Raw genomic sequence first — 12,503 nt, 5'->3', positions numbered from 1 at the left:
AAATGTTGCACTAGTTGAAGTTGTTTATGTTATCTCAGGTGTTTTAATGCTGTAGTGTGTGTGTGTGTGCGCGCAGTGCTGCGTGAGGTGCGGACGGGCACGTGTGAGGTGGTGGCGCTGCATCGATGCTGCAACAGGAACAAGATCGAGGAGCGATCACAGACCGTCAAGTGCTCGTGTTTCCCAGGACAAGTGGCGGGAACGACCAGAGCGGCTCCGTCCTGCGTGGACGGTACGTATGAAGAGCGTCAGTCACACAACCTGAGAAACTCTAGAAGCTCGAGCGTGAACGAATTCCATTGTATAATTCTTCAAGCATTATGGGAACGTTACATTTGAATGTTCTCTGAACGTTCTGAAACAAGTAGAAACATTTAAAAAAAAAACATCCAACTGAATCAGAAAAACCCTCCATGAATAATGTTTTTGTTCTGAGAACATTATTAAAGAACAGATAACTTTGTTCTATTAACGTTACTGGAAGAACGTTTGTTCGTGACGTTGAGAGAACCTTGTCAGAACGTTCCCTGTCAGCTGGGTAAATGCACCCGGTGCTGTTTTAAATAAAAATATAAATGTTACAGTGGAAAAAAAGAATGTTCACTCACAGATGAATCAGAGCGCATCATTAGCGACCGTGTTTAACGTCTGTCTGTAAATGAAGAAACATTAGCGGCTGATTAAACCGTGATCGGCTCTAATCATCCCACCCATAATGCCCTATGAAATGAATCTTAGCGTCCGGATGGCCGTTCGAATGGGTTCGGGCCCCTGAGTGCCGTCTGACCTATTCGCTGACATTTTGTCTCTGACATTCTCTGCAAATTAAAGTGTGGCTCTAATGTCCTCTGTCGTTTGTAAAACACCATCAGTACTTAACCTGTTGGTCATTCCCTCCATCATCTGTGTGTGTGTGTGTGTGTGTGTTCAGCCTCTATAGTGGAGCAGAAGTGGTGGTGTCAGATGCATCCGTGTCTGGATGGAGAGGAGTGTAAAGTGCTGCCGGATCTCAAAGGCTGGAGCTGCGCGACCGGGAACAAGATCAAGACCACCAAGGTATGAAGACTTTCATGATCTTCTCAACCGCTTTCATGTCTAACACATCTCCAGAGAGTCAATAATAGAGCTTTGCTTAAAGGGGTCATGAACTGAGCTTTAGACATGTAAGGGGTCATCATACTAAAATATCACGTAAGTTTTAGAACTGAAAACTTCCTTGTTAGTCCAAAAACAGCTTTTAACCAGGCCCAGATAACAGCTCATCCTGGAATGTGCCTATAGATAGGTGAAGCTCCGCCTCCGCAGAAGAAATCAATGCCTACTTCATCATTGCAGCATTAGCCCCGCCCACTGGTGTGTTAGTGAGATGAGGAGGAGAGAAGAGCGATACAGGACTAAAATAACATCACCTTTCAAAGGATCCTAATGCAGGAATATGATTTATTTTCAACAGTGTGAATGTCTCAGTTGAGCTTTATTTATTTGTATTCGGTTCATTTCACTGTGGATTCTTTGCTAAATCAATCGCATTTCAGCATTATCAGACTTTTACGATATGGACTCGACAGTAATGCGACAACATGTCAGTAACTGTGTTCATTCTAATGCCTGATCTGATATTAATGATTCATGTACAGTCAGATGATCTTTGTCTGTGTGTCAGTAAATCAAACCAGTGACTAAACGCTCAACTTCACCTTGTTTCTCTAAGTAGGATGAAAATAATCTGTTATTTAAACACTGATTAAATTATTTATAGAAAGCGATCAAAGAACGCTCCCTTTACAATCGCTGGAGCTGTCAATCAAACAGTGTGAGTTTATCAGTGACTGAGTTCTGGACTCGCGCCAAAACTCCCATTTTATTCAATGAATCTCTTAGTTATATCGTGTTTGCACTGTTAGTTATGATGAAAGCATTCGTTAGTGTGCAGAAATTGAGTTACAGTGACGAGATCACTGCTTTCATGATCTCAACAACATGTCTGTGATCGACTACAATGTTCATCACTGCAACCTTTCATGCCACGATCTAAATGTAATGCTATAATCAACACTTGATTAGTTAACCTTGAGAGCTGTAAAAGTAAAAATGTGCTAAAGGTTTTTGAGAGAGTAATAATTAGCTATTTCATATGCAAAAATGTCAGCCAATCACAGCAGTGGGCGTTTACACTGAAGTCTCACAGCAGACACGCCCCTTAAAACAGAGCGCTCAAATCAGGGTAGGAAAATGCCTTTTATTTCTGAATTATGACCATTTTTGATGTAAAAATCATACTAACATTATATAAGTGCAGCCCAGGAAACATTATAAAACAATAAAACAACGCAGTTCATGACCCCTTTAAAGCAAGAGGTAAAAAATAAACTTAATTCAAAGGGAAAATGAGCTGTATGTGGGTCAGTTTGGGCAGCTCTCTGTCGCTGAAGGTCACATCAATCTGTCTTCGGGATCATTTGTTACCACCTCACGAGCAGATGAAGCTTTTAGTCCCATTAATGACTAGTGTGTCACCACAACACCCTTCAGCCGTCACCAGCCGCTAAAGGAACATATCGGCTGCTTTAATTAGAAGCTTTTAATAGTAACCCAATGCAAATGTCCTTCTCCTGGTTATGACGACTGTATGAGCTCGTTCAACGTCTATCAATTATTTAAAGGGCCTCGCCAAACCTGTCTGGAGCCTAATTATTGATCCTAAATATCCGCGGCATCTTCAGACGCGGAGCTGCGGTGGTCTCCATCGATTCACAAATAAACCATGCCAACCTCAAAAATGGTATATCTTTCTTTTCTGTATGAAACACTAAACTAATGCCGTTTCCTGCTTTCATTTCCCATGTTACGGCCGGCACAGATCTCCTCGGACCGGGATCAGCTCTGGTAACCGCTGGAAACCGGATACAGGTGAGCTGACCTGCAAAAGCACTAACCCTTCATCATCATCATCATCAAAGCAATGATGGAGTTTGTCAGGATTTTGAGACACTCGCAGCAAAAGTTTGACTTTCAGCAGAGGGAAAATCATTAAAAAATAATAATTTCACATTTAATCTCCAAATTAATGTAGAAACAACATAAAGACGGTATATTTTAAATATTTGATCTAACAGGTAGGAAATATCCAGAAACTGAATAAAGTTATCAAACACTTCACAGTCTATAAATTATAAATTAAATGTAGATTGATCCTTATTAAAGCTACAAAAGTGATTCAGTTATTGATTTTTCTCTTTTGTTCTTTGATTAACATTTAAGAGCTGGAGCACTTTACAGTCATTTAAGACTTTATTTAACTCATTTAAGACTCTGCTTATGAGGATACTCGTCAAAGAGGGCATTTTGGCGTACTTTTGTGTGGTTTTTGTACGTTTAAGCATGAAAGAGAACCAGTTTTGCGGCATATCGCGCTTGAATGAATGATAGTGTGATCATATAATGTAACGCCAGCTAACGGATGACGGGAAAAAACGAATGCTGCATTAATTGTGTTAAATATGTTATATATATGACACGTTTAAACGTGTTAAACTGAAAAAATGAATCTTAATTTGGACAGACCTACTATATATAAAAACACTATATTTTAAGTTCATTAAAAAATTACATTCTGAAACTCAAGTTTTTTAGGGTTAAAACTTGTTTAACACTCTCTTTTTTTTTTTTTAACCGTTACAGACACCTGGAGAGACGTCTGCGTCACGTCTTCACTCACGGACACATTCAGACGTGAGCTCCGGACTGCAGGACACAGGTTTGGTGTTAAGTGGGAATATCACAGGATCGCGAGAGACTCCATGAACTCTAAAGACAACGGTCAGATCTTGAACGCGGATACGGACATCTGACCTAAACACTTTCTTCCTGTATTTCTAATATGAATGTTCATGTATCCTCATATCAAATAAGACTACTGCAGGTTTTTTCTGTATGTAAATGACGCATACGCTCATAATAAACCATGATTGTCTTAATCCAGCAAGTCTTTTTAGTTTTCTCTCTTAACTTTCTCCCGCAGCTTGTCAAACAGCGGATGAGCGGCTCGTCTCAGGGTTTGTTCGGTGTCTGGATGTTTTCCAGCGGAGCAGGAAGTCCTTAAATTACCCTCAGGTGACCTTCAATCATTTCACTGTGAAACAAAAAAAATCCTGTCGTTTTTAGTGAAAATTGCCAAAATAATTCTGTAAAAAATTTTAAATGGATTGTGTAGATTTGACAATTTAAAACTGTAATTTACAAAAATCATGGACCAGAAAACGACAAGCTGAGGGAAATACTGATATATAGACGATGCACCAACACTAAAATAATGCAATAAACATTAATTTACCAGAATAAAACCCTAATATACATAATGATAAGAAGAAGAAACATAAGTATTAAAATGAAAATCCATCAAATGCGTCACACAGGGAATTTTCACTGTAAATTATAAGCTGATTTTTTTTTTTTTACTTCCAAAAATGGTACATTTAACTATTTTTACTGTAAAATTATGGTTAGATCTTTTTGTAAAATATCTAACCGATCTAAAGTTTTTGCTTTAAACCATAATTAAATCATCAAGCTGTAATTCACCCTCAAAGTGATCGAATCAGAATACACTGGAGAGGTTTTGGCGTGTGATTCTCTTGTGTGATCAGAGAATCAGTGAATCACCCTAATGATTCGTTTTGATAACTGATGTTCAGACTTCAGATTCTTTAACATGTTCACACTGGTTCATATTAGATCTGCTAAGTGTGAAGTGCGGACTAGACCATCATGCACCGCCACAAATGCTGTCGGAATCCCTATGGACACGACGACTCTCTCGGTGCTGCTGTTTAAACGCTGGAGAATGAAAGAGTTTATTCGGCGTGACAGAATCGCCCCACGAGACGCAGCAGATTCATTTATTTCATGTCAGCAATAACTGGACGGCTGGATAAACAATCCCAGACTGCTTCACACACACTGTGTGTCCTTTAATGTGTACAGATGCATTTCTATTATATTTAAATCATAAGAAATGGATTTTTCTCAGCAGATAGCCTATTGAAGTGCTAGTGTGAACTGTTATTTATCTATTTATTTGTTTCAAACCCTATTGTATTGTTCTTATTATTTTATTTTATTTTAGACCATATTATTACCATTTTCTTTATTTTTTTACAATTTTTTTTTTATTATTTATTTATTTATTTTTCTAGATTTTATTATTATTTTGTTTGGTTTGGTTTTAGACAGTGTTCTTTATAATATTTTTTGTATTTTTTAGACCCTATTTTTTCTTCTTCTTTTTTATTTAATTCTGTTATTGTTTTGTTTTATTTATTCTAACATTTTTGTTTGTTTGCTTTGTATGTGTTATTATTATTTTCCTTATTTCATGCTTTTTTTTTATTATTTTTCATCATTTTATTTTATTCTGGCATTTTGTATAATTTTAGACTATTTTTTTGTTTTGTTTTATTTTTTATTTTATTTTATTGTTTTATTTAGTGTTATACCCTTTTGTTTTTTATTATTTATTTTATAATATTTTATCTTTTCATTATTTTATTTTGTTTTAAGTTTTGTTTTTTGTTTTTAAAAAAATGTTATATTATTTTTTGCTTTGTTTTGTTTTTATATTATTTTATTTTATTAAGGTTTTTTGTATAATTTAAGACTACTATTTTTTCTTTTTTCTTTTATTCAAGAATTTTATTTAGTTTCAGACCCATTTGTTGTTTTTTTATTATTTATTTTATAATATCTTTATTCATTATTTTATTTGTATTGTTTTAGACCCTATATCATTCGTGCATCTCTGATGAATCCGGATCATGCAGCAGCGCCTCGCGGGACTCGATCGTGTTTTCTGAACATGTCTCCGTGTCTCTGGGGTCAGTTAGTGTCTCTAATCAGCGTCCCGGAGGAAGACGGTTCTGCAGCGGGACTCATTCGTGTCAGACTGGATCAGAATGATGCTGAACAAACACTGAACAGACGCTGCTCCGCTGTCAGTGTGTGACACATCAATTATCCTCCGAGGAAAAGCTGCTGTATGAAATGAACTGTGATGAACACCTGAATCTGTTCATGATGAACATGAAGTCATGTGTGCAGCTATTGTTGTGTGCTGAAATAATCTATTCACCCGGTGGACTGAAGAGATTGACAAGAGCTCCAGCACAATGAGCGAGCGTTTCTGAAGCGTCGTGTTTGTCTGTCTGTCAGATGCTTTTGTCAGACGTGTCAGATTCTCGCGCGCTGATGATTGTAATCACTCACACAAGAGCGTCAGGATTAGTCACGAGAGACGCTCATCATCTGACTAATGCTGAAGACCTCCAGATGAACTTACAGGATGCTTTTATTTCATGAGACTTGTGTGTGTTTGTAAATGCTAATTGTTTATAATGTAATTTTATAAATGCAGCCTAATAAATACAAATTAATTATGTGAATTGAATGTGGAAAATGTTTGTGTATAATCTAAAAATAATAATTTGATGGTGTTTTGGGAGGAGTTTGAAAGCATCCACTCATGTAAAAGAGCAGCGAGAACATTGCTAAACATCTGCTTTTGTGTTTCTGAAAGTGGTTTGTAATGACGAGAGTGATTAAACGTTGAGATTTTTTTTTTTTAGATTTACTTTTTCCTTTTATTATGATAGGACAGGAAACAAACAGGAAGAGAGAGAGAGAGGGACAGGATCAGGACGGGTTTGCGAGCCGGGACTCGAACTCGGGTCACCCAAAGTGCAACGGCGCTGCCCACGAGGCTATCGGCACCGACACGATGAGATTATTTAATAAGTTTGGCCTGTAACCAACAACAAAAATGTATGATACTTGCACATTTTGTTCATCATGATAATCATCCCTTTCTTCTAAGCGTTTAGTTCAGTTGGATTGGAAGTTTGACATGTTGATATGATCGCCTCGTCTCTCCATCTTCAGAAGTCTCCACACACTCGCGGCGCTCGCGGCCTCTGGACTCCAGGCGCCTGTGGCTTCAGGCGAGCCGCGTCCTTCTCTCCGGATGGATGTAGCTCTGATCTCCGGGATGTCAGCGGGCAGCCGAACCTCTCGACCGCCGGAGGACTGGAGCTGATTAGCATTGCTCACGGCACTCAGTCTGCGTGACTCCAGAAGTTTCTGAACGCTGGAGCGAAGTAGCTCCAAAACGCTGCTGTCCAAAGGTACAACTTTAGCTTGTTAAAGGGATAATTCACCTACAAATGAAAATTATCCCATGATTTACTCATTCTAGGTGTATATGACTATCTTCTTTCAGACGAACACAATCAGAGTTATGTTAAAAAACATAACTCTGGCCGCGTTTTGAAGTCAGAAATAATGCATCCATCCATCATAAAAGAAATCCATATGACTCCAGGGGGTTAATAAAGGTCTTCTGAAGCGGAGCAATGGGTTTTTGTAAAGAAAATATCCATATTTGAAACTTTATAAATTCAAATAACTAGCTTCTGGTGGGCGACCGCACGCAGAATGCTACTCTGAACTTCTATATTTCGAACGACTTTTAAAATTATATCTTTATCTTTATAGTCGTCCTTGTCGTCCATTAAACCCCGCCCCCACAAGCTTGCGCTTATCTGCATACACTCCTGAGAGCCACGCCCCAATCTCAACATCCAATCAACAACCGATGCACAGAACTAAATTTTTTCCCCAATAATCCGTTTCACTCAGATGTACGTCACAATACTGAAGAAAAGATCGTCACTACTTTAATTCTGCTGTAGAAATCAGACCTGAAGTGTCTTTAGCAGTAGCTCATCGTGAGCTCAGCGTCGGGTCACAGTGAAATATTTGAAAACCACAGCCGTCTGTAATTGATGAAGGAACATCCCAGAAGGATCCGTCAGCATCGACCCGGAGACATCAGAGCCGATCGAGCGCCGTAAACAGCGGGACGTCTTGTTTTCATGAATGATGACATGAATGTGACCTCACAAACATGAAGAGCGTCATTCATACTTCTGCTGCCTCTTCACCGGTAAAAATAACTGACCTCTATTGATTTCACAACACTGCGGTAAAACATCTGATAAATATGAGATGAACGCTTGCAAAAACTACACACAAATACAAAGAATTACTTGAATGAACTGCAAAAAAAACAAGGTTCTTCCTCAGTATTTTCCAGTAAAAATATTTAAAAAATTCTTATTTCAGTGTTTATACTTTTTATGTCATAATCTTGACTTTCTGTGTCATAATGTCAACTGTCATAATTAAAACACTTTTTATGCCATAATTTCAATTTATTTCCTTATAATTCTGATTTACTAAAGCATTTATGGTGGAAATGAGCTTTCATAGTTAAAGAAACTTTTATAGCACAAACATTTTTTTTCTCACCAAATTAATTCATCTCTAGTTTTGGAACCCCATTAAATATTTAGAGGTTTTTAATATTTCAGAGAAAATAATGAGGACTGTTGAACCCTGTATTTAAATTTAATCATTACATGCAGAATTTATTATATCGCTCCGTCCTGTGAAATGATGAAGGATTGAAACTGCAGATAGAAACGGTTCAGAATCAAACTTCATCTCTGCTGAAATAAGTGCAAGACATTTATTTCTTGTTTTAAGCACAAACTCTCTTCTGAGGGAATCTCTTCTGTCAGATCAGATCTTTCCATTCTCACGAGTGTTTTTCTTCCTCCTTCAGAACTGAAACTGATGTAGAAGGAAAGACGGTCAACAGGGAATGTTCTCAGAACGTTCTGGTAAGGTTCTCTCAAAGTTATGAACATTGATTCAAAGTTAAAATAAGGTTCTCAAAACGTTAACACAAAAACATTAAATACACAGTTTTTTTCTGAAATGTTTCAGCTGGACGTTTGTCTAACATTTTTTAAATGTTTCTACTTGTTTCAGAATGTTCAGAGAACATTCAAAAGTAACGTCCATATAATGTTTGAAGAATAATGAAGTGGAATGTTCTCTTAACGTTCATATAACCAAGAAACAACGTTTTAAAACATTTTGAACTAACATTTTCATAACTTAATGGGAACGTTAGCAGAACGTTTCAGTTCCTCGTTCAGAGGTGATTAGAGCAGACAGAGCTCAGGATGCAGCGCTGCAGCAGGAAGAAGATTAATCACACTTAACGAGCTTGTAATATTGATCAGAGCGGCGGCCTGAGATCAGGTGACCTCTCTCTCACCGGCCACATTAATTGTTAATTTCACTTCAGGAAGACGTTGATTTCACTTTTATCTCATGGACTTTTTCTCGTGCTGTTTAATGTTCAGAGTCACATGAGAAGGTCTTGAAGTTCTTAGTAATTGAGCATCAGGAGAGAGTTTGGGGGCGGGGCTATCTGTTTGTCTGACCAATGACAGACAGGGGCCAAAAAATGTGTGTGTGTGTGTGTGTGTTGTTCAGACTCCTCAGTATCACTTGAAACAAGAGCTGATCTCAGTAATGTGTGTCAGCAGTGATGTCTCTTTCATTCGGCCCCTGGAGGAACATCTGCAGTCATACGGTGTTTGTTCAGGGACCGTCTGAGACGCGACACCTGCAGAGGTGAGAAACACCTGATTGACTCGCAGCTCCAGATCCGCCGGTGCATTTGAATGATTCATAAAAACTAAACACTACAGCTTAACAACAACTAAAACATCTGAGAAATAAAACGCTCCCTGAATAATGTTTTTGTGCTAACATTCTGAGAACATTATTAAAGACCAGATAACCCTGAACCAACGTTCTATTAACGTTACTGTAAGAACATTGTTTGAAAGAACGTTCTGAGAATGTTAATAATCAGGAATGATCTGTGTGAATGAATCTGCTGTTTCATTGTGATTCCTGCAATATTGTCTGTGATTCTCAAGAGGTTAAAAACACACACACACACACACACACACACACACACACACGCGCGCGCGCTTAATTAAAGCTGAAATATTATCCGCCGCCCATGACATTTCATCTGTATGTATGAAATCTTTCTCTCTCTATTGACATTTGTCGGCACTTATGGCGTCTGACATTTAGGATAATCTTAATTAATCTGAGCAGCCCATTAAAATAATCAGATTAAAGCTGAACTCTGAGCTCCAGGGACACGGAAACTCTCGCATCTTTCTTCCGCTGTCAGTCAGTAAATAATATTTGCAATAAAACATGATGCAAAAGACCAAAGTGTTGCCATAATACAGCCTTTCTTCATGTTCGTCTTCCGATATCAAAAAGCTTTAAATCAGTCCTGACTGACTCCAGATCATCTGTTTATCAGTTTAAACTTCTTCATTGAATCCATCAGGTGATTAAGAGATCTGGGATTTCCAGTTTTCCTCCTAAAGCTGCTCCAGCCTGGAGAAGAAAAATAAAACCTAAAACAGTCCAAATGAGTCTCTGCATGAATTTTTAATTGCATTTATCTGAGCCGTCCTGCAGCGGATGAAGGATATGTATAATAATCCTCTTCTTCAAGAGCATCCGTACCGTATTTATCATGTTTTCCTGCAGAATCATCTTCTGTTTGTTTGCTTCATTTAGGCTCAATCCATCATGACACTCTCGTGTTGTTCTGCAACAGATAATTTGCTGACAAATAACAACACATGAGGAAAATTTACATTTAAATGAAATCCGGACGGTCTTCATAGGTTCTGTGTGTTTCCTCTTTATGCCGCGACACGATCCTCCATAACTCACATGATGAAGAGCTGAAGTGCTTCGCTCTTAAAAGACTATTAATGATCTCTTATATTGATTTATTATGGGTTATATAGGGAAAGTAGATGTTTGCAAACATAATCTAGATTTCTTTTTCGATCATATTTTATAGTACAGTATATTTTATATCGTTTTTAATATATATTGCCTACATTTAAGCTTGTTTAACAAATATTAGAAGTAAAAATGAAACATTTAGAAATAATTCAAGTGTAATTGATTAGTCTCTGTTGTCCCGTTTCCACCGTAAGAGATGACTCGCGTTCGGCGGGAGAACTGCTAACTTCAGACCGCCGCCTGCGTTTCACTCGTAGCCGAGAAATGTTGTGACTGACTCCATAACCTGTCCATAAATAATCAGTGTACAATTCTAAGTATTTAGTACATCCTAAGTATTTATATTCTGTGTCTTTTTGAATAAAATCATAATATTTTATGCAACGCATCAGGCGACACTCGTTTAGGTGACTCACATCGCACCCCTGTATGTTGCTTTGGATAAAATTAAACGATATATACAGAACAATAATGAATTTTTAGATAATAAAACATACACAAACCTGTATTTTATCGAAGACATGCACCAATTTGATGGAGCTGCACTGCTCTCTCCTGAAGAGGGCGCAAAAACCCCACGATAAAGAAACTCAACCCCTGGGGTTGTTACGTCTGACCCAGGGTCTGGGTAACACAAAAACTACCCAACCGCTGGGTCGTTACGTCTGACCCAGGATCAGGGTAACACAAAAACTACCCAAACGCCGGGTCGTTACGTCTGACCCAGGGTCTGGGTAACACAAAAACTACCCAACCGCTGGGTCGTTACGTCTGACCCAGGATCAGGGTAACACAAAAACTACCCAAACGCTGGGTCGTTACGTCTGACCCAGGATCTGGGTAACACAAAAACTACCCAACCGCTGGGTCGTTACGTCTGACCCAGGATCAGGGTAACACAAAAACGACCCAAACGCTGGGTCGTTACGTCTGACCCAGGGTCTGGGTAACACAAAAACTACCCAAACGCCGGGTCGTTACGTCTGACCCAGGATCAGGGTAACACAAAAACGACCCAAACGCTGGGTCGTTACGTCTGACCCAGGATCAGGGTAACACAAAAACTACCCAAACGCTGGAAAAATAACCCCCCAAAAAGACCCAAAAGGCTCAACCCAGGACTTGGCTAGAAAAAATAACCCAGGATTTTTTAGAGTGCAGGAAAATCCTTTCATTGATGTTTGATCAACCTGCTGAATGTGAGGGTGAAGAGGCCTGTCAGGATTTAGTTGTGCGCTGGAGAAAGTGTTAATCCAGATATTTAAGTAAAGCCTTTATTAAGAGCTGCCACCGGGGGCCTGGAAGCTTCAAACGATTGCAATCTGACCCGACTGCAATCAGGAGCGAACGGCTCCGACGGGGCCAGAAGCGATGAGGAGCGTCAGTGTCGAGTTACAGCTAATGACCCCAGCGCTAATATCCTCTTCAGCCGCGTTCACAAGCGTTTACATGACGGCGGAGTTATGAAACGATTCCAGCTTTTCACTCGTTACACTGCAAATAATGATTTTCATCTTGTTTATCTAAACATTCTAGCAGTGACCCTTGATTAAAACATCAAAATATGAGGAAAATGTTTCATATTTTTAAATATGTGGTTAGAACAAACACTAAACTTGGATAAGGTATTTATCTGACAAAATTACAAACTACAGCTACAGGTCTAATTTTACTATGCAACTAAAAGCTGACAGGAAAAAGCTCAAACATAATCAGTTATTAATATTTGGTTGGTTCTCTCGTTTATA

The 12,503-nt window shown here is 38.5% G+C and overlaps 1 long non-coding RNA gene across 1 annotated transcript; it reads left to right on the top strand.

Annotated features, from left to right (window-relative positions):
- The first annotated feature begins 3,682 nt into the window (after nucleotides 1–3,682).
- On the top strand, nucleotides 3,683–7,085 carry LOC127510787 (uncharacterized). The gene is made up of 3 exons (XR_007929749.1): nucleotides 3,683–3,931; nucleotides 4,022–4,113; nucleotides 5,776–7,085. It is a non-coding gene; the product is annotated as an uncharacterized LOC127510787 (long non-coding RNA).
- The last annotated feature ends 5,418 nt before the right edge of the window (nucleotides 7,086–12,503 follow it).

Source organism: Ctenopharyngodon idella, chromosome 4, assembly GCF_019924925.1.
Source record: "Ctenopharyngodon idella isolate HZGC_01 chromosome 4, HZGC01, whole genome shotgun sequence".
Taxonomy (NCBI): Eukaryota; Metazoa; Chordata; class Actinopteri; order Cypriniformes; family Xenocyprididae; genus Ctenopharyngodon; species Ctenopharyngodon idella.
Note: the sequence above shows the minus strand (reverse complement) of the source record. Positions and strands in the feature narration are given on the sequence as shown.